Source organism: Triticum urartu, chromosome 6 (genome assembly GCF_003073215.2).
Source record: "Triticum urartu cultivar G1812 chromosome 6, Tu2.1, whole genome shotgun sequence".
Taxonomy (NCBI): Eukaryota; Viridiplantae; Streptophyta; class Magnoliopsida; order Poales; family Poaceae; genus Triticum; species Triticum urartu.
The window spans coordinates 283,315,317-283,339,220 of NC_053027.1; positions in this window are offsets into that span (position 1 = coordinate 283,315,317).

Below are 23,904 nucleotides of genomic sequence, written 5' to 3' on the forward strand. Positions count from 1 at the left end.
CTCAATTAAGCAGTCACCAAATTTGGGATCATTGGAAGTCATCTTAATCAAAGCAATAGACTTATGGAGAATTTCATCTAGATCTTTCAAGGAGTAATTAGGAAAGAGTTCCTCAAGAAATTTCCATATGGTGTAGGCACACTTAAGAGTCGACAAACATCCAATCAAGTTTCTAGGCGAGCCTCTAGTGATAAGATTAACAGTTCTAAGATTGCGAATCATGTCAATATCTTCATCTAGGGTAGGGTGCAAAGGATCAACATGAGGTGCACAAGGGCTAGTAATGTACTTGTTCAAATGATATTCATTGAAAATCTCAAGCATTTCATTTTTCCACTCATGAAAATATTCTCCATCAAGAATAGGCACTTTATGTCTAAGACTCCCCAAAGTAGACACATCCATCTTCCTCCAATGGTGTTTAAACCAAGGCAATGGAGACCAAAGCTCTGATACCAATTGAAAGGATCGAGAAGAGGTGTCTAGAGGGGGGTGATTAGACACTAAGTGCCAAAAGTTGCAGTTTTTAATATTCTTAAGTTTAAGTGGAGTTTAAGGACAAGTTTAACAAACACACTACATATCAAGCAAGCATGCAATGAGTATATGAGCAGCAGAAAGTAAAGCATGCAACTTGCAAGAATGTAAAGAGAAGGGTTTGGAGTATTCAAACGCAATTGGAGACACGGATGTTTTTGTCGTGGTTCTGATAGGTGGTGCTATCGTACATCCACGTTGATGGAGACTTCAACCCACGGAGGGTAACGGTTGCGCGAGTCCACGGAGGGCTCCACCCACGAAGGGTCCACGAAGGGTCCACGAAGAAGCAACCTTGTCTATTCCATCACGGCTGTCGCCCACGAAGGACTTGCCTCACTAGCGGTAGATCTTCACGAAGTAGGCGATCTCCTTGCCCTTACAAACTCCTTGGTTCAACTCCACAATCTTGTCGGAGGCTCCCAAGTGACACCTAGCCAATCTAGGAGACACCACTCTCCAAGAAGTAACAAATGGTGTGTTGATGATGAACTCCTTGCTCTTGTGCTTCAAATGATAGTCTCCCCAACACTCAACTCTCTCTCACATGATTTGGATTTGGTGGAAAGAATATTTGAGTGGAAAGCAACTTGGGGAAGGCTAGAGATCAAGATTCATATGGTTGGAATGGAATATCTTGACCTCAACACAACTGTAGGTGGTTCTCTCTTAGAAAATGTGTATTGGAAGTGTAGGTATGTTCTGATGGCTCTCTCCACGAATGAAGAGTGGGTGGAGGGGTATATATAGCCTCCACACAAAATCTAACCGTTACACACAATTTGCCAAACTCGGTGGGACCGAATGGTTAAACTCGGTCGGACCGATTCAGCAAACCTAGTGACCGTTAGGATTTTTGGTGGGATTGAGATGCAACTCGGTAGGACCGATATGGTTAGGGTTAGGGCATAACGTAATCTCGGTGTGACCGATTACACAAACTCGGTGGGACCAATTTTGGTAATAAGCTAACCAGAGAGTTGGTCAAGCAAACTCGGTGAGACCGATTACACAAACTCGGTGGGACCGATTTTGGTAATAAGCTAACGAGAGGGTTTGCATTGTAATCTCAGTAGTACCGATTGCTCAAACTAGGTGAGAACGATTTTGGTAATGGACATACACAGAGAGATTACAATCCCATCTCGGTGAGACCGAGATCCCTATCGGTGAAACCGATTTGCTAGGGTTTGTGGCAGTGGCTATGACATTTGAAACTCGGTGGCGCCGGATAGATAGAATCGGTGGGGCCGAGTTTGACTTTTGGTTTAGGTCATATGTGGATTTGGGAAGGTAGTTGAGGGTTTTGGAGCATATCACTAAGCACTTTGAGCAAGCAAGCCATTAAGCAACACCTCATCCCCTCTTGATAGTATTGGCTTTTCCTATAGACTCAATGTGATCTTGGATCACTAAAATAGAAAATGTAGAGTCTTGATCTTGAAGATTGAGCCAATCCTTTGTCCTTAGCATCTTGAAAGGGGTTCCCCATCCTCTAGTCCATGCCACTCCATTGTTGAACTTATCTGAAACATACTAGGTAAAAGTGTTAGTCCAACAAGAGATATGTTGACATTAATTACCAAAACCACCCAGGGAGCACTTGTGCTTTGACTGATCCATTTTGAACTTCTTCAAAACTTTGTCAAGGTATGTGCTTTGTGAAAGTCCAATTAAGCGTCTTGATCTATCTCTATAGATCTTAATGCCCAATATGTAAGCAGCTTCACCGAGGTCTTTCATTGAAAAACTCTTATTCAAATATCCCTTTATGCTATCCAGAAATTCTATATCATTTCCAATCAATAATATGTCATCCACATATAATATTAGAAATGCTACAGAGCTCCCACTCACTTTCTTGTAAATACATGCTTCTCCAAAAGTCTGTACAAAACCAAATGCTTTGATCACACTATCAAAATGTTTATTCCAACTCCGAGAGGCTTGCACCAGTCCATAAATGGATCGCTGGAGCTTGCACACTTTGCTAGCTCCCTTTGGATTGACAAAACCTTCTGGCTGCATCATATACAACTCTTCTTTCATAAATCCATTCAGGAATGCAGTTTTAACATCCATTTGCCAAATTTCATAATCATAAAATGCGGCAATTGCTAACATGATTCGGACAGACTTAAGCATCGCTATGGGTGAGAAGGTCTCATCGTAGTCAATCCCTTGAACTTGTCGAAAACCTTTTGCAACAAGTCGAGCTTTGTAGACAGTAACATTACCATCAGCGTCAGTCTTCTTCTTGAAGATCCATTTATTCTCAATTGCTTGCCGATCAATGGGCAAGTCAACCAAAGTCCACACTTTGTTCTCATACATGGATCCCATCTCAGATTTCATGGCTTCTAGCCATTTTGCAGAATCTGGGCTCACCATCGCTTCTTCATAGTTCGTAGGTTCATCATGATCTAGTAGCATGACTTCCAGAACAGGATTACCGTACCACTCTGGTGCGGATCTTATTCTGGTTGATCTACGAGGTTCGGTAGTAACTTGATCTGCAGTTTCATGATCATTATCATTAGCTTCATCACTAATTGGTGTAGGTGTCACAGAAACCGGTTTCTGTGATGTACTACTTTCCAATAAGGGAGCAGGTACAGTTACCACATCAAGTTCTACTTTCCTCCCACACACTTCTTTCGAGAGAAACTCCTTTTCTAGAAAGGATCCATTCTCAGCAACGAAAGTCTTGCCTTCAGATCTGTGATAGAAGGTGTACCCAACATTTTTCTTTGGGTATACTATGAAGACACATTTCTCCGATTTAGGTTCAAGTTTATCAGGTTGAAGCTTTTTCACATAAACATCGCAGCCCCAAACTTTCAGAAACGACAACTTTGGTTTCTTGCCAAACCAGAGTTCATAAGGCGTTGTCTCAACGGATTTCGATGGTGCCCTATTTAACGTGAATGCAGCCGTCTCTAAAGCATAACCCCAAAACGATAGCGGTAAATCTGTAAGAGACATCATAGATCGCACCATATCTAGTAAAGTACGATTACGACGTTCGGACACACCATTACGCTGTGGTGTTTCGGGTGGCGTGAGTTGCGAAACTATTCCGCATTGTTTCAAATGTATACCAAACTCGTAACTCAAATATTCTCCTCCACGATCAGATCGTAGAAATTTTATTTTCTTGTTACGATGATTTTCAACTTCACTCTGAAATTCTTTGAACTTTTCAAATGTTTCATACTTATGTTTCATTAAGTAGATATACCCATATCTGCTTAAATCATCTGTGAAGGTGAGAAAATAACGATATCCACCACGAGCCTCAATATTCATCGGACCACATACATCTGTATGTATGATTTCTAACAAATCTGTTGCTCTCTCCATAGTACCGGAGAACGGCGTTTTGGTCATCTTGCCCATGAGGCACGGTTCACAAGTACCAAATGATTCATAATCAAGTGATTCCAAAAGTCCATCAGTATGGAGTTTCTTCATGCGCTTTACACCGATATGACCTAAACGGTAGTGCCACAAATAAGTTGCACTATCATTATCAACTCTGCATCTTTTGGCTTCAACATTATGAATATGTGTATCACTACTATCGAGATTCATAAAAATTAGACCATTATTCAAGGGTGCATGACCATAAAAGATATTACTCATATAAATAGAACAACCATTATTCTCTGATTTAAATGAATAACCGTCTCGCATCAAACAAGATCCAGATATAATGTTCATGCTCAACGCTGGCACCAAATAACAATTATTTAGGTCTAAAACTAATACCGAAGGTAGATGTAGAGGTAGCATGCCGACCGCGATCACATCGACTTTGGAACCATTTCCCATGCGCATCGTCACCTCGTCCTTTGCCAGTGTTCGCTTAATCTGTAGTCCCTGTTTCGAGTTGCAAATGTTAGCGACAGAACCAGTATTAAATACCCAGGTGCTACTGCGAGCTCTAGTAAGGTACACATCAATAACATGTATATCACATATACCTTTGTTCACCTTGCCATCCTTCTTATCCGCCTAATACTTGGGGCAGTTCCGCTTCCAGTGTCCAGTCTGCTTGCAATAGAAGCACTCAGTTTTAGGCTTAGGTCCAGATTTGGGTTTCTTCTCCTGAGCAGTAACTTGCTTACTGTTCTTCTTGAAGTTCCCCTTCTTCTTCCCTTTGCCCTTTTTCTTGAAACTGGCGGTCTTGTTGACCATCAACACTTGATGCTCCTTCTTGATTTCTACCTCCGCAGCCTTTAGCATTGCGAAGAGCTCGGGAATTGTCTTATCCATCCCTTGCATGTTATAGTTCATCATGAAGCTCTTGTAGCTTGGTGGCAGCGATTGAAGAACTCTGTCAATGACACTATCAATAGGAAGATTAACTCCCAGTTGAGTCAAGTGATTATGATACCCAGACATTTTGAGTATATGTTCACTGACAGAACTATTCTCCTCCATCTTACAGCTATAGAATTTATTGGAGACTTCATATCTCTCAATCCAGGCATTTTCTTGAAATATTAACTTCAACTCCTGGAACATCTCATATGCTCCATGACGTTCAAAACGCCGTTGAAGTCCCGATTCTAAGCCGTAAAGCATGGCACACTGAACTATCAAGTAGTCATCAGCTTTGCTCTGCCAGACGTTCATAACATCTGGTGTTGCTCCAGCAGCAGGCCTAGCACCTAGCGGTGCTTCCAGGACATAATTCTTCTGTGCAGAAATGAGATAATCCTCAAGTTATAGACCCAGTCCGTGTAATTGCTACCATCATCTTTCAACTTTGCTTTCTCAAGGAACGCATTAAAATTCAACGGAACAACAACATGGGCCATCTATCTACAAACAAACATAGACAAGCAAGATACTATCAGGTACTAAGTTCATGATAAATTTAAGTTCAATTAATCATATTACTTAAGAACTCCCACTTAGAAAGACATCCCTCTAATCTTCTAAGTGATCACGTGATCCAAATCAACTAAACCATAACCGATCATCACGTGAAATGGAGTAGCTTTCAATGGTGAACATCAATATGTTGATCATATCTACTATATGATTCACGCTTGACCTTTCGGTCTTAGTGTTCTGAGGCCATATCTGCATATGCTAGGCTCGTCAAGTTTAACCTAAGTATTCTGCGTGTGCAAAACTGGCTTGCACCCGTTGTAGATGGACGTAGAGCTTATCACACCCGATCATCACGTGGTGTCTGGGCACGACGAACTTTGGCAATGGTGCATACTCAGGGAGAACACTTTTATCTTGAAATTTAGTGAGAGATCATCTTATAATGCTACCGTCAATCAAAGCAAGATAAGATGCATAAAAGATAAACATCACATGCAATCAATATAAGTGATATGATATGGCCATCATCATCTTGTGCTTGTGATATCCATCTCCGAAGCACTGTCATGATCACCATCGTCACCGGCACGACACCTTGATCACCATCATAGCATCGTTGTCGTCTCGCCAATCTTATGCTTCCACGACTATCGCTACCGCTTAGTGATAAAGTAAAGCATTATAGTGCAATTGCATTGCAAACAATAAAGCGACAACCATATGGCTCCTGCCAGTTGCCGATAACTCGGTTACAAAACATGATCATCCCATACAATAAAATTTAGCATCATGTCCTGACCATATCACATCACAACATGCCTTGCAAAAACAAGTTAGACGTCCTCTACTTTGTTGTTGTAAGTTTTACGTGGCTGCTACGGGCTTAGCAAGAACCGTTCTTACCTACGCATCAAAACCACAACGATAGTTTGTCAAGTTGGTGCTGTTTTAACCTTCGCAAGGACCAGGCGTAGCCACACTTGGTTCAACTAAAGTTGGAGAAACTGACACCAGCCAGCCACCTGTGTGCAAAGCACGTCGGTAGAAGCAGTCTCGCGTAAGCGTACGCGTAATGTCGGTCTGGGCGGCTTCATCCAACAATACCGCCCAACCAAAGTATGACATGCTGATAAGCAGTATGACTTATATCACCCACAACTCACTTGTGTTCTACTCGTGCACAACATCAATGCATAAAACCTAGGCTCGGATTCCACTGATGGGGAACGTAGTAATTTCAAAAAATTTCCTACGCACACGCAAGATCATGGTGATGCATAGCAACGAGAGGGGAGAGTGTTGTCCACGTACCCTCGTAGACCGAAAGCGGAAGCATTAGCACAACACGGTTGATGTAGTCGTACGTCTTCTCGATCCGACCGATCCAAGTACCGAACGCACAGCACCTCTGAGTTCAGCACACGTTCAGCTCGATGACGTCCCGCGAACTCCGATCCAGCAGAGCTTCACGGGAGAGTTCCGTCAGCACGACGGCGTGGTGACGGTGATGATGTTGCTACCGACGCAGGGCTTCGCCTAAGCACCGCTACGATATGACCGAGGTGGAATATGGTGGAGGGGGGCACCACACACGGCTGGGAGAGATCAACTGATCAACTTGTGTGTATAGAGGTGCCCCCTGCCCCTGTATATAAAGGAGCAAGGGGGAGGCCGGCCGGCCCTCTATGGGCACGCCAGGAGGAGGAGTCCTCCTCCTAGTAGGAGTAGGACTCCCCTTTCCTACTCCTACTAGGAGGAGGAAAGGAAGGAGGAGAAGGAGAAGGAAGGAGAAGGAGGAAAAGGAGGAAAGGGGGGCCGGCCCCTAGTCCAATTCGGTTTGGGCTAGGGGGGGTCGCGCGCCCTGTCTCTCTCTTCCACCACTTGGCCCATGAGGCCCATTACTTCTTCCTCGTATTCCCGTAACTCCCCGATACCCCCGAAAATACCCGAATCACTCGGAACCTTTCCGATGTCTGAATATAGTCGTCCAATATATCGATCTTTATGTCTCGACCATTTCGAGACTCCTCGTCATGTACCCGATCTCATCCGGGACTCCGAACTACCTTCGGTACATCAAATCACATAAACTCATAATACAATCGTCACCGAAACTTTAAGCGTGCGGACCCTATGGGTTCGAGAACTATGTAGACATGACCGAGACATGTCTCCAGTCAATAACCAATAGCGGAACCTGGATGCTCATATTGGCTCCCACATATTCTACGAAGATCTTTATCGGTCAGACCGCATAACAACATACGTTGTTCCCTTTGTCATCGGTATGTTACTTGCCCGAGATTCGATCGTCGGTATCTCAATACCTAGTTCAATCTCATTACCGGCAAGTCTCTTTACTCGTTCCGTAATACATCATCCCGCAACTAACTTATTAGTTGCAATGCTTGCAATGCTTGCAAGGCTTAAGTGATGTGCATTACCGAGAGGGCCCAGAGATACCTCTCCGACAATCGGAGTGACAAATCCTAATCTGGAAATACGCCAACCCAACAAGTACCTTCGGAGACACCTGTAGAGCACCTTTATAATCACCCAGTTACGTTGTGACGTTTGGTAGCACACAAAGTGTTCCTCTGGTAAACGAGAGTTGCATAATCTCATAGTCATAGGAACATGTATAAGTTATGAAGAAAGCGATAGCAACAAACTAAACGATCAAGTGCTAAGCTAATGGAATGGGTCAAGTCAATCACATCATTCTCCTAATGATGTGATCCCGTTAATCAAATGACAACTCATGTCTATGGTTAGGAAACATAACCATCTTTGATCAACGAGCTAGTCCAGTAGAGGCATACTAGTGACACTCTGTTTGTCTATGTATTCACACATGTATTATGTTTCCGGTTAATACAATTCTAGCATGAATAATAAACATTTATCATGATATAAGGAAATAAATAATAACTTTATTATTGCCTCTAGGGCATATTTCCTTCACCAGCCGCTGCAGAGTCCAGAACCACTAGATCCAATCTAGACACCATCTCTGATGGGGTTCACCACCTCCATTGGTGCCTCTCTGATGATGCGTGAGTAGTTCTTTGTAGACCTTCGTGTTCGTAGTTAGTAGGTAGATGGTTTCATCTCTCTCTCTCTCTCTCTCTCTTGATTCTCAATACAATGGTCTCTTGGAGATCCATATGATGTAACTCTTTTTGCGGTGTGTTTGTTGGGATCTAATGAACTTTGAGTTTATGATCAGTCATATCTTTTTATATCCATGAAAGTTATTTGAGTTTCTTTGATCTCTTATATGCATGATCTCTTATAGCCTCATATTTCTTTTTCGATATTTGGGTTTTGTTTGGCCAACTTGATCTATTTATCTTGCAATGGGAAGAGGTTCCGGTAGTGGGTTCGATCTTACGGTGCTTGATCCTAGTGACAGAAAAGGGAACCGACACGTATGTATCGTTGCTACTAAGGATAAAAAGATGGGATCTATATCTACGCAATAGATAAACGGATCTTGTCTACATCATATCATCGTTCTTATTGCATTACTCCGTTTTCCATGAACTTAATACACTAGATGCATGCTGGATAGCGGTCGATGTGTGGAGTAATAGTAGTAGATGCAGGCAGGAGTCGGTCTACTAATCTTGGACGTGATGCCTATGTAATGATCATTGCCTGGATATCTTCATAATTATTTGAGGTTCTATCAATTGCCCAACAGTAATTTGTTTTCCCACCGTTTGCTATCTTTTCTTGAGAGAAGCCACTAGTGAAACCTACGTTGCGATCTACTTTTCCTTTGCATTTTTATTTAGATCTATAAAACCAAAAATACAAAAATAATTTGTTGTAATTTATTTTATTTGTGATCTATTATTTCAATCTACTACAATTTTCTGGCATCGTTACCCGAAAGGGATTGACAACCCCTTTAACACGTCGGGTTGCGTGGTGTTGTTATTTGTGTGCAGGTGTTGTTTACGTTGTGTTTCCTGGTTCTCCTACTGGTTTGATAACCTTGGTTTATTCACTTAGGGAAATACCTACCGTCTCTGTGATGCATCATCCCTTCCACTTTGGGGAAATACCGATGTTGTCCTAGCAGATAAGATCTTTTCTGATGCTATAACCAGAGAGCAATCAAAAGGAATTTCTGGCGCCGTTGCCGGGGAGGATCTTCCTCATAACCAGGTTCCTAATCACAAATCTCATATCCTCGCAATTTACATTATTTGCCATTTGCCTCTCGTTTTCCTCTCCCACAATTCACAAAATTTGCCATTTTTTTCGCCTTTCTTTTTCGCCGATCTCTTGTCTCTAGTCCCGATGGCTAGCATCCCTACTCCTCCGTTGTCACCAGATTTTGAAGTTCTTTACTTCAAACAAAGACAAGGCTAAAATTTGAAAGATGCCTGGTATAGGCTTATGGAATTATATCGTATTTCCAATCTGAAGGGGGATGCTAAGGTTTTGCTTTGTAATTTTTACATAGGATTAGCTTTGCATCATAGACAAATTCTGGATTTTGCCGCTAAAGGAAATTTTACTGAACTTGATGCAAATGCTGCCTATGAAATTAGAAGGGATTTTGGGAATTCCTCCTCAAAAGAAGGGGTTTTCTTTTACCCCCGAGGGAGTTCAAATGTTGGATAAACTTAGTGATTTACATAAACATATGGTTGAAATACAAAAATATAATGAACCCCTCAAACACCTCAATGGTAGTATCAATCGCATGACTACCCTGATTACTCTTTGCAATAAGAGATTGGATATTTTGGATCTTAATATTGTTTCTTTCCCGAAGAATTTAGGGAAGCGTAAAGAGCCTCCTGGGTTTGAGAAAACCCTTACAGAAGTTGCCAAAACTTCGGAAGACAAAACTTAGATCCTTGCTTTATAGCGCTTGTTGGGAGGCAACCCAATGAATAAAATTTATTTTTGATTTTTTCTTCCTGTTCTTGTGTGTTAGCACAATTATGCTACTGTTATGATTGTGTTTTTTATGTTTTAATTAGTGTTTGTACCAAGTAAAGCCTTTAGGATCTTCATGGGTGATAGTTGTTTGATCTTGCTGAAAAACAGAAACTTTTACGCTCACAAAATTAATTTTCATCTTTTACCAGAGAGCGATAAAATATCCATTCCACTTGAAGTAGATCAATATACAAATTTCTCAGGCCTTCCTAATTTTTCAGAATTTTTGGAGTTACAGAAATATGCGAAATAGTCAGATTGCTACAATTGTTCTGTTTCAACAGATTCTGTTTTCTTTGTGTTGTGTGCTTATTTTGATGGCTCTATGGTTTTCTTTGACGAGTTTTTGCCATAGAAAAGTTGGAATACAGTAGATATAATACAAAAAAGTATGAATTGGTTTGATACAACACTTATAGTAGTGGTTTATTATTCTTATACTAACAGATCTCACGAAGGTTTTGTTGAGTTTTGTGTGATTGAAGTTTTCAAGTTTTGGGTTACCTTACGATGGATGAAGGATGGAAGAGCCTAAGCTTGGGGATGCCTCGGCATCCCAAGCTATTATCCAAAAATGAGCAACCAACTAAACTTGGGGATGCCTGATGTCTACTACACAACCTTCTTCTTGTAGACGTTGTTGGGCCTCCAACTGCAGAGGTTTGTAGGACAGTAGCAAATTTCCCTCAAGTGGATGACCTAAGGTTTATCAATCCGTGGGAGGCATAGGATGAATATGGTCTCTCTCAAACAACCCTGCAACCAAATAACAAAGAGTCTCTTGTGTCCCCAACACACCCAATACAATGGTAAATTGTATAGGTGCACTAGTTTGGCAAAGATATGGTGATACAAGTGCAATATGGATGGTAGATATATGTTTTTGTAATCTGAAAATATAAGAACAGCAAGGTAACTAATGATAGAAGTGAGCACACATGGTATTGCAATGCGTTGAAACAAGGCCTAGGGTTCATACTTTCACTAGTGCAAGTTCTCTCAACAATAATAACATAATTGGATCATATAACTATCCCTCAACATGCAACAAAGAGTCACTCCAAAGTCACTAATAGCGGAGAACAAACAAAGAGATTATGGTAGGGTACAAAACCACCTCAAAGTTATCCTTTCTGATCGATCTATTCAAGAGTCCGTAGTAAAATAACATGAAGCTATTCTTTCCGTTCAATCTATCATAGAGTTCATACTAGAATAACACCTTAAGACACAAATGAACCAAAACCCTAATGTCACCTAGATACTCCAATGTCACCTCAAGTATCCGTGGGTATGCTTATACGATATGCATCACACAATCTCAGATTCATCTATTCAACCAACACAAAGTACTTCAAGGAGTGCCCCAAAGATTCTACCAGAGAGTCAAGACGAAAACGTGTGCCAACCCCTATGCATAGGTTCATGGGCGGAACCCGCAAGTTGATCACCAAAACATACATCAAGTGAATCAATAGAATAACTCATTGTCACCACGGTTATCCCACGCAAGATATACATCAAGTGTTCTCAAATCCTTAAAGACTCAATCCGATAAGATAACTTCAAAGGGAAAACTCAATCCATTACAAGAGAGTAGAGGGGGGAGAAACATCATAAGATCCAACTATAATAGCAAAGCTCGCGATACATCAAGATCGTACCACCTCAAGAACACGAGAGAGAGAGAGAGATCAAACACATAGCTACTAGTACATACCCTCAGCCCCGAGGGAGAACTACTCCCTCCTCGTCATGGAGAGCACCGGGATGATGAAGATGGCCACCGAAGAGGGATTGCCCCCTCCGGCAGTGTGCCGGAACGTGTCTAGATTGGTTTTCGGTGGCTACGGAGGCTTCTGGCGGCAGAACTCCTGATCTATTGTGCTCCCCGAAGTTTTTAGGGTATATGGGTATATATGGGAGGAAGAAGTACGTCGGTGGACCTCAGGATGTCCACGAGGCAGGGGGCGTGCCCAGGGGGTGGGCGCGCCCCCACCCTCGTGGGCAGCTTGGGAATCTCCTGGTCCAACTCCAATACTCTATGGGCTTCTTCTGGTCCAAAAATAAGTTCCGTGAAGTTTCAGGTCAATTGGACTTTGTTTGATTTTCCTTTTCTGCGATACTCCAAAATAAGGAAAAATAGAAACTGGCACTGGGCTCTAGGTTAATAGGTTAGTCCCAAAAATCATATAAAATAGCATATAAATGCATATAAAACATCCAAGTTTGATAATATAATAGCATGGAACAATCAAAAATTATAGATGTGTTGGAGACGTATCAGAATCCCCAAGCTTAATTCTTGCTCGTCCTCGAGTAGGTAAATGATAAAAACAGAATTTTTGATGTGGAATTCTACCTAACATATTTATCCATGTAATTCTCCTTATTGTGGCAAGAATATTCAGATCCATAAGATTCAAGACAAAAGTTTATTATTGACATGAAAATAATAATACTTCAAGCATACTAACAAAGTAATCATGTCTTCTCAAAATAACATGGCCAAAGAAAGCTATCCCTACAAAATCATATAGTCTGGCTATGCTCTATCTTCACCACACAAAATATTTAAATCATGCACAACCCCGATGACAGGGCAAGCAATTGTTTCATACTTTTGATGTTCTCAAACTTTTTCAATCTTCACTCAATACATGAGCGTGAGACATGAATATAGCACTATAGGTGGAATAGAATGGTGGTTGTGGAGAAGACAAAATGGAGAAGATAGTCTCACATCAACTAGGTGTATCAACGGGCTGTGGAGATGCCCATCAATAGATATCAATGTGAGTGAGTAGGGATTGCCATGCAACGGATGCACTAGAGCTATAAGTGTATGAAATCTCAAAAAGAAACTAAGTGGGTGTGCATCCAACTCGCTTGCTCACGAAGACCTAGGACATTTTGAGGAAGAACATCATTGGAATATACAAGCCAAGTTCTATAATGAAAGATTTCCACTAGTATATGAAAGTGACAACATAGGAGACTTTCTATCATGAAGATTATGGTGCTACTTTGAAGCACAAGTGTGGTAAAAGGATAGTAGCATTGTCCCTTCTCTCTTTTTCTCTCATTTATTATTATTATTATTATTTTTTATTTGGGCCTTCTCTTTTTTTATGGCCTCTTTTTTTATTTGGGCTTCTTTGGCCTCTTTTTTTCGTCTGGAGTCTCATCCTGACTTGTGGGGGAATCATAGTCTCCATCATCCTTTCCTCACTAGGACAATGCTCTAATAATGATGATCATCACACTTTTTTTCTTACAACTCAGGAATAACAACTCGATACTTAGGACAAGATATGACTCTATATGAATGCCTCCGGCGGTGTACCGGGATGTGCAATGACTCATGAGTGACATGTATGAAAGAATTATGAATGGTGGCTTTGCCACAAATACGATGTCAACTACATGATCATGCAAAGCAGTATGAAAATGATGGAGCATGTCATAGTAAACGGAACGGTGGAAAGTTGCATGGCAATATATCTCGGAATGGCTATGGAAATGCCATGATAGGTAGGTATGGTGGCTGTTTTGAGGAAGGTATATGGTGGGTGTATGATACCGGTGAAAGGTGCGTGGGATTAGAGAGGCTAGCAATGGTGGAAGGGTGAGAGTGTGTATAATCCATGGACTCAACATTAGTCATAAATAACTCACATACTTATTGCAAAAATCTATTAGTTATTGAAACAAATTACTACGCGCATGCTCCTAGGGGGATATATTGGTAGGAAAAGACCATTGCTCGTCCCCGACCGCCACTCATAAGGAAGACAATCAATAAATAAATCATGCTCCGACTTCATCACATGACGGTTCACCATACGTGCATGTCTTTCTGTGCGTATTTGTGGTAACAATGGGATACCATGTGATTCACTTGATGTATGTTTTGGTGATCAACTTGCGGGTTCCGCCCATGAACCTATGCATAGGGGTTGGCACACGTTTTCGTCGTGATTCTCCGGGGAACTATGGGGCACTCTTTGAGGTTCTATGTGTTGGTTGAATAGATGAATCTGAGATTGTGTGATGCATATCGTATAATCATACCCACGGATACTTGAGGTGACATTGGAGTATCTAGGTGACATTAGGGTTTTGGTTGATTTGTGTCTTAAGGTGTTATTCTAGTACAAACTCTAGGGCTGTTTGTGACACTTATAGGAATAGCCCAACGGATTGATTGGAAAGAATAACCTTGAGGTGGTTTCGTACCCTACCATAATCTCTTCGTTTGTTCTGCACTATTAGTGACTTTGGGGTGACTCTTTGTTGCATGTTGAGGGATAGTTATGTGATCCAATTATGTTATTATTGATTGAGGGAACTTGCACTAGTGAAAGTATGAACCCTAGGCCTTATTTCCTATCATTGCAATACCGTTTATGCTCACTTTTATCACTTGCTACCTTGCTGTTTTTATAATTTCAGATTACAAATACCTTTATCTACTATCCATATTGCACTTGTATCACCATCTCTTCGCCGAACTAGTGCACCTATACAATTTACCATTGTATTGTGTGTGTTGGGGACACAAGGGACTCTTTGTTTTTTTGGTTGCAGGGTTGCTTGAGAGAGACCATCTTCATCCTACGCCTCCTATGGATTGATAAACCTTAGGTCATCCACTTGAGGGAAATTTTCTACTGTCCTACAAACCTCTGCACTTGGAGGCCCAACAACGTCTACAAGAAGAAGGTTGTGTAGTAGACATCAAGCTCTTTTCTGGCGCCGTTGCCGGGGAGGTTAGCGCTTGAAGGTATATCTTTAGATCTTGCAATCGAGTCTTTTAGTTTCTTGTTTTATCACTAGTTTAGTTTATAAAAGAAAACTAAAAAATGGAATTGAGTCTACCTCATACGCTTCATCTTTTTAATACCTTTCGTGAGTATGATGGAAAGGAAAGTTGTGCCAAAGTGTTAGAAGAAGAATGCATTAAAAATTTTGGCACTAAATATTTGAATGATGAGCATGATTGCAATGTTGTTAGTATGAATTCCTTGAATATACATGGTGCTAATGATATGCAAAGCCACAAGCTTGGGGAAGCTATGTTTGATGAAGATGATATTTTTTGTTCCCCAAGCTTTGATGAGAAAATTTACTATGATGAAAGCATGCCTCCTATCTATGATGATTATTGTGATGACACGTATGCTTTAAATAATAATGATAACCATGAAACTTGTCATCTTGATCTTAATTTTCAATCACATGGTAGTTACTTTGTTGAGTTTGCTCCCACTATTATTCATGAGAAGAAATTTGCTTATGTGGAGAGTAATAAAATTTCTATGCTTGTAGATCATGAAAAGAATGCTTTAGGTGCTGCTTATATTGTTGAATTCATTCATGATGCTACTGGAAATTATTATGAGGGAGGAACATATGCTTGTAGGAATTGCAATAATATCAAGTTTCCTCTCTATGTGCTTAAAGTTTTGAAGCTATGCTTGTTTCACCTTCCTATGCAAGTTGATTCTTGTTCCCACAAGTTGTTTGATCACAAAATCCCTATGCATAGAAAGTGGGTTAGACTTAAATGTGCTAGTCATATTCTTCAAGATGCTCTCTTTATGTTTCAATTCTTATCTTTTATGTGAGCATCTATGAAATCATCATGCCTAGCTAGGGGCGTTAAACGATAGCGCTTGTTGGGAGGCAACCCAATTTTATTTTTGTTACTTGCTTTTTGTTCCTGTTTAGTAATAAATAATTCATATAGCCTCTGTTTAGATATGGTTTTATGCTTTTAATTAGTGTTTGTGCCAAGTAGAACCGTTGGGAAGACTTGGGGAAATTCTTTGCGATCATGCTGTAAAAAACAGAAACTTTAGCGCTCACGAGAATTTCTGCCAGTTTTTATTGGAGAGTGATATTGAGTTAATTATTTTTGTAGATTATTAATAGATAAATTCCTCACGTCCAGAAATTTATTTGAGAATTTTATGAGTTCCAGAAGTATACGTTTGAACCAGATTACTACAGACTGTTCTGTTTTTGACAGATTCAGTTTTCGATGTGTTGTTTGCTTATTTTAATGAATCTATGAGTAGTACCAGAGGGTATGAACCATATATAAGTTGGTATACAGTATATATTACACCAATATGAATTTAGAATGAGTTCACAACAGTACCTAAGTGGTGATTTATTTTCTTATACTAACGGAGCTTACGAGTTTTCTGTTAAGTTTTGTGTTGTGAAGTTTTCAAGTTTTGGGTAAGGATTCGATGGACTATGGAATAAGGAGTGGCAAGAGCCTAAGCTTCGGGATGCCCAAGGCACCCCAAGGTAATATTCAAGGATAGCCAAGAGCCTAAGCTTGGGGATGCCCTGGAAGGCATCCCCTCTTTCGTCTTCGTTCATCGGTAACTTTACTTGGAGCTATATTTTTATCTACCACATGATATGTGTTTTGCTTGGAGCGTCAATTTATTTTGTTAGGATTTGCTTTATGTTATTTAGAACAATGTTTTGCATCTTTTATTTCAATAAAAGTGGCATTGATAGTCTTTACTATGCCTATTTTAGAAGTCTACATGTTGCTGTTTGAAAACAGAAAGTTTACCGCTGTTGCAATAATTCCCTAGAAAAGTCAGAATGTGTAAAATGTTGAAACCTTTTGAATATTAAGCTCTGATAAAGTTACTACAGTGGGAATTTTCTTTCATAATTTTTGGAGCTAGGGAAGTATGGATGTTGTTGCATTCTTTACAGACTGTCCTGTTTAGGCAGATTGCTGTTATGTTTGCATATGTTTGCTTCTTTAATGATTCTATTTGAGGATAGGACTATTAAATATGCAGAGACATTTAGTATTCAATGTTGAATAATAATTTTAGGGAATTTCTACAGTAGAGTATGATAAGGTTTTGGCAGTGGTTTATACTAACTTATCTCACGAGTCCTTGTTGAGTTTTGTGTGGATGAAGCTTTTGAGATTTAGGGAGACCTTGATATGAGAGGAATTAAGGAGACACAAAATCTCAATCTTGGGGATGCCCAAGGCACCCCAACGTAATATTTCAATAAGTCTCAAGCATCTAAGCTTGGGGATGCCCCGGTTGGCATCCCACCTTTCTTCTTCAACAATTATCGGTTAGTTTCGGTTGATCCTAAGTTTTTGCTTCTTCACATGATGTTTGCCATTCTTAGAATGCAATTTTATTTTGCTTTGCTTGCTGTTTGAATAGAATACCAAGATCTGAAATTATTAAATGTTAGAGAGTCTTCACATAGTTGCATAATTATTCGACTACTCATTGATCTTCACTTATATCTTTTAGAGCATGGTGGTAGTTTTATTTTGAAGAAATAGATGAACTCTCATGCTTCACTTAGATTATTTTGAGAGTCTTAAATAGCATGGTAATTTGCTTAAAATCCTAATATGCTAGGTATACAAGATTAGTAAAAACTTTCATATAGAGTATTGAATACTAAGAGAAGTTTGATGCTTGATGATTGTTTTGAGATATGGAGGTAATAATATCAAAGTCGTGCTAGTTGAGTAGTTGTGAATTTGAGAAATGCTTGTGTTGAAGTTTGCAAGTCCCGTAGCATGCACGTATGGTAAACGTTATGTAACAAATTTGAAACATGAGGTGTTATTTTATTGTCTTCCTTATGAGTGGCGGTCGGGGACGAGCGATGGTATTTTCCTACCAATCTATCCCCCTAGGAGCATGCGCGTAGTACCGAGGTTTTGATGACTTGTAGATTTTTTCAATAAGTATGTGAGTTATTTATGACTAATGTTGAGTCCATGGATTATACACACTCTCACCCTTCCATCCTTGCTAGCCTCTTCGGTACCGTGCATTGCCCTTTCTCACATTGAGAGTTGGTGCAAACTTCACCGGTGCATCCAAACCCCGTGATATGATATGCTCTTTCAGACTTAAACCTCCGTATATCTTCCTCAAAACAGCCACCATACCTACCTATTATGGCATTTCCATAGCCATTCTGAGATATATTGACATGCAACTTTCCACCATTCAGTTTATCATGACACATTCATCATTGTCATATTGCTTTGCATGATCATGTAGTTGACATCGTATTTGTGGCAAAGCCACCATTCATAATTTTTCATACATGTCACACTTGATTCATCGCAATCCCGGTACACCGCCGGAGGCATTCATATAGAGCCATATCTTGTTCTAGTATCGAGTTGTAATCATTGAGTTGTAAATAAATAGAAGTGTGATGATCATCATTTTCTAGAGCATTGTCCCAAGTGAGGAATAAAAAAAGGAGAAAAGCCATAAAAAATAGAAGGCCCCCAAAAAAGAGAAAGGCCATAAAAAAGAGAAGGCCCAAAAAAATGAAAATGAGAGAAAAAGAGAGAAGGGACAATGTTACTATCCTTTGCCACACTTGTGCTTCAAAGTAGCACCATAATCTTCATGATAGAGAGTCTCTTGTTTTGTCACTTTCATATACTAGTGGAAATTTTCATTATAGAACTTGGCTTGTATATTAAACTATATGATTTTGTAGGGATGAACTTTATTTGGCCATGTTATTTTGAGAGGACATAATTGCTTAGTTAGTATGCTTGAAGTATTATCATTTTCATGTCAATATGAACTTTTGTCTTGAATCTTTCGGATCTGAATATTCATGACACAATTAAGAAGAATTACATTGAAATTATGCCAAGTAGCACTCCGCATCAAAAATTCTGTTTTTATCATTTACCTACTCGAGGACGAGCAGGAATTAAGCTTGGGGATGCTGATATGTCTCCAATGTATCTATAATTTTTGATTGCTCCATGCTATATTATATACTGTTTTGGATGTTTATAGGCTTTATTATACACTTTTATATCATTTTTGGGACTAACCTATTAACCCAGAGCCCAGTGCTAGTTTCTGTTTTTACCTTGTTTTAGGGTTTCGAAGAAAAGGAAAATCAAACGGAGTCCAATTGACCTGAAACTTCACGGAACTCATTTTTGGAAGGAAAGAAGCCCAGAAGACTTGGAATCCACGTCAGGGGACCTTCGAGGAGGCCACGAGGTAGGGGGGGCGTGCCCACCCCCTGGGCACGCCCTCCACCCTCGTGGGCCCCTCGTTGCCCCCCTGACGTACTTCTTCCGCCTATATATCTCCATATACCCTAAAAACATTGGGGAGCACAATAGATCAGGAGTTCCGCCGCCAGAATCCTCCGTAGCCACCGAAAGCCAATCTAGACCCGTTCCGGCACCCTGCCGGAGGGGGCAATCCCTCTCCGGTGGCCATCTTCATCATCCCGGTGCTCTCCATGACGAGGAGGGAGTAGTTCTCCCTCAGGGCTGAGGGTATGTACCAGTAGCTATGTGTTTGATCCCTCTCTGTCTCTCGTGTTCTTGAGGTGATACGATCTTGATGTATCACGAGCTTTGCTATTATAGTTGGATATTATGATGTTTTCTCCCCCCTACTCTCTTGTAATGGATTGAGTTTTCCCTTTGAAGTTATCTTATCAGATTGAGTCTTTAAAGATTTGAGAAAACTTGATGTATGTCTTGCCGTGCGTATTTGTGGTGACAATGGGATACCACGTGATTCACTTGATGTATGTTTTGGTGATCAACTTGCGGGTTCCGCCCATGAACCTATGCATAGGGGTTGGCACATGTTTTCGTCGTGATTCTCCGGTAGGAACTTTGGGGTACTCTTTGAGGTTCTATGTGTTGGTTGAATAGATGAATATGAGATTGTGTGATGCATATCGTATAATCATACCCACGGATACTAGAGGTGAAATTGGAGTATCTGGGTGACATTAGGGTTTTGGTTGATTTGTGTCTTAAGGTGTTATTCTAGTACGAACTCTAGGGCTATTTGTGACACTTATAGGAATAGCCCAACGGATTGATTGGAAAGAATAACCTTGAGGTGGTTTCGTACCCTACCATAATCTCTTCGTTCGTTCTCCGCTATTAGTGACTTTGGAGTGACTCTTTGTTGCATGTTGAGGGATAGTTATGTGATCCAATTATGTTATTATTGATTGAGGGAACTTGCACTAGTGAAATTATGAACCCTAGGCCTTATTTCCTATCATTGCAATACCGTTTATGCTCACTTTTATCACTTGCTACCTTTCTGTTTTTATAATTTCAGATTACAAATACCTTTATCTACTATCCATATTGCACTTGTATCACCATCTCTTCGCCGAACTAGTGCACCTATACAATTTACCATTGTATTGGGTGTGTTGGGGACACAAGAGACTCTTTGTTTTTTTGGTTGCAGGCAAGGTTGTCAGAATTGTGATTTTGAATCGGATCGGAGCTCCGATGGTAGGATCGCAAATCGTAGAATCTTCACTATCAGGATCGTAAAAACGTAGATTCTATGAACTAAAATCGTAGAATCAGATTGGTTTGTTTGGACCGTAAAGTCGTAGAATCGTATAATAAAATCGCGATTCTGACAATCTTGGTTGCAGGGTTGCTTGAGAGAGACCATCTTCATCCTATGCCTCCTACGGATTGATAAACCTTAAGTCATCCACTTGAGGGAAATTTTCTACTGTCCTACAAACCTCTGCACTTGGAGGCCCAACAACGTGTACAAGAAGAAGGTTGTGTAGTAGACATCATTGTGCCCACCACGGGTGCCCCCCGAACCGCCTCTTTGCTCTATATATACCCAAATATTCCCAAAACCCTAGGGGAGTCGATGATATATTCATCCAGCCGCCACAGAGTCCAGAACCACCAGATCCAATCTAGATACCATCTCGGATGGGGTTCACCACCTCCATTGGTGCCTCTCCCATGATGCGTGAGTAGTTTTTTGTAGACCTTTGGGTCCATAGTTAGTAGCTAGATGGCTTCATTTCTCTCTCTCTCTCTCTCTCTCTTGATTCTCAATACAATGGTCTCTTGGAGATCCATATGATGTAACTCTTTTTGCGGTGTGTTTGTTGGGATATGATGAACTTTGAGTTTATGATCAGTCATATCTTTTTATATCCATAAAAGTTATTTGAGTTTCTTTGATCTCTTATATGCATGATCCCTTATAGCCTTGTATTTCTTTTTCGATATTTGGGTTTTGTTTGGCCAACTTGATCTATTTATCTTGCAATGGGAAGAGGTGCCCGGTAGTGGGTTCGATCTTACGGTGCTTGATCCAGTGATAGAAAAGGGAACCGACACATATGTATGGTTTCTACTAAGGATAAAAAGATGGGATCTATATCTATGCAATAGATAAACAGATCTTGTGTACATCATGTCATCGTTCTTATTGCATTACTCCGTTTTTCCATGAACTTAATACACTAGATGCATGCTGGATAGCGGTCGATGTGTGGAGTAATAGTAGTAGATGCAGGCAGGAGTCGGTCCACTAATCTTGGACGTGATGCTTATGTAATGATCATTGCCTGGATATGTTCATAATTTTTTGAGGTTCTATCAATTGTCTAACAGTAATTTGTTTACCCACCGTTTGCTATCTTTTCTCGAGAGAAGCCACTAGTGAAACCTACGGCCCCCGGGTCTTCTTCCTCATATATTTGCTTGCGATCTACTTTTCTTTTGCATTTTTATTCAGATATATTAAACAAAAAATACAAAATACTTTGCTGCAATTTATTTTATTTGCGATCTATTATTTCAATCTACTACAATTTTCTGGCATCGTTACCCGAAAGGGATTGACAACCCCTTTAACACGTCGGGTTGAGAGGTGTCGTTATTTGTGTGCAGGTGTTGTTTACGTTGCGTTACTTGGTTCTCCTACTGGTTCGATAACCTTGGTTTCTTCACTGAGGGAAATACCTATCGTCGCTGTGCTGCATCATCCCTTCCTCTTTGGGGAAATACTGACGTAGTCCTAGCAGACAGGAGCTTTTCTGGCGCTATAACCAAAAAGCAACCAGGTCACCATACCAAATGGTCCCCAGGGGCCAGCTTGATCATGGGGTTATTTCAAAAATGCTCTCGATCTTGAGCATAGGAACCTCGCCGCGTGGGTGGTAAAAGAATTTTGGGTAAGTTCCTTTCAAACTAGATTAGTCAATATGCCAAGCTTCAAAATTATTGCCCCGATCACTTTGTCCTTTGCGCCTTTATGCGTGCATTAGAAGTTTGATCAAGTATATGAAGAAACACAAGAACACCATGCTCCGAGAAAAGCTAGCACAAAAAGTGCATCTCAGCCGTGCATGGTACTTTAAGGTAGGTACTATTTAGTTACTCCTGCCTAGATGACTGTCACTTACTTTCATATGCTCACAATGTATTTTGTGTACTTAGGCCATTTCTAGGTCACTTGTAGATAAGATGCCTTGATATAGCAAGATTGTGGAGAGGTGGACAAGCAAGGAGTACAAGGCGAAGAAGAAGGATGCATTGAGGCGGCGACCCATGATGGGTGGTCCACCATGCCTTCAAGGCAACCTCACTGAGGGAGTCCTGGATTAGGGGGTGTCCGGATAGCCGGACTATACCTTCGACCGGACTCCTGGACTATGAAGATACAAGATTGAAGACTTCATCCCGTGTCCGGAAGGGACTTTCCTTGGCGTGGAAGGCAAGCTTGGCGATACGGATATGTAGATCTCCTACCATTGTAACTGACTCTGTGTAACCCTAGCCCTCTCCGGTGTCTATATAAACCGGAGGGTTTTAGTCCGTAGGACGAACAACAACGATACCATAGGCTAGCTTCTAGGGTTTAGCCTCTCTGATCTCGTGGTAGATCTACTCTTGTACTACCCATATCATCAATATTAATCAAGCAGGACGTAGGGTTTTACCTTCATCGAGAGGGCCCGAACCTGGGTAAAAACATCGTGTCCCTTGTCTCCTGTTACCATCCGCCTAGACGCACAGTTCGGGACCCCCTACCCGAGATCTGCCGGTTTTGACACCGACATTGGTGCTTTCATTGAGAGTTCCTCTGTGTTGTCACTTTTAGGCCCGATGGCTTCTTCGATCATTAACAGCAATGCGATCCAGGGTGAGACCTTTCTCCCCAGACAGATCTTCGTATTTGGCGGCTTTGCACTGCGGGCCAATTCGCTTGGCCATCTGGAGCAGATCGAAAGCTACGCCCCTGGCCATCAGGTCAGATTTGGAAGTTTGAGCTACACGGCCGACCTCCGCAGAGACTTGATCTTCGACGGATTCGAGCCGCAGCCGAGCGCGCGGCACTGTCACGATGGACATCATCTAGCTCTACCGTTGAACAGTGCCCTGGAGGCCGCACCCGCATGAGCCCCGACCCTTAATTCGGAGCCAACTGTGCCAATCGAGGATGGTTGGTTGGACACCGCCTCGGGGGCTGCAATCTCTACGGCGATCGAGCCGAACACCAGCCCTATTCTCTGCGAAGCCCGTGACTCCAAGGAGCCGGACTCCTCTCCAGACTCCGAGCCCTCCGCGCCCCTACCGATCGAACCCGATTGGGCACCGATCATGGAGTTCACCGCCGCGGACATCTTTCAGCACTCGCCCTTCGGCGATATTCTGAATTCACTAAAGTCTCTCTCTTTATCAGGAGAGCCCTG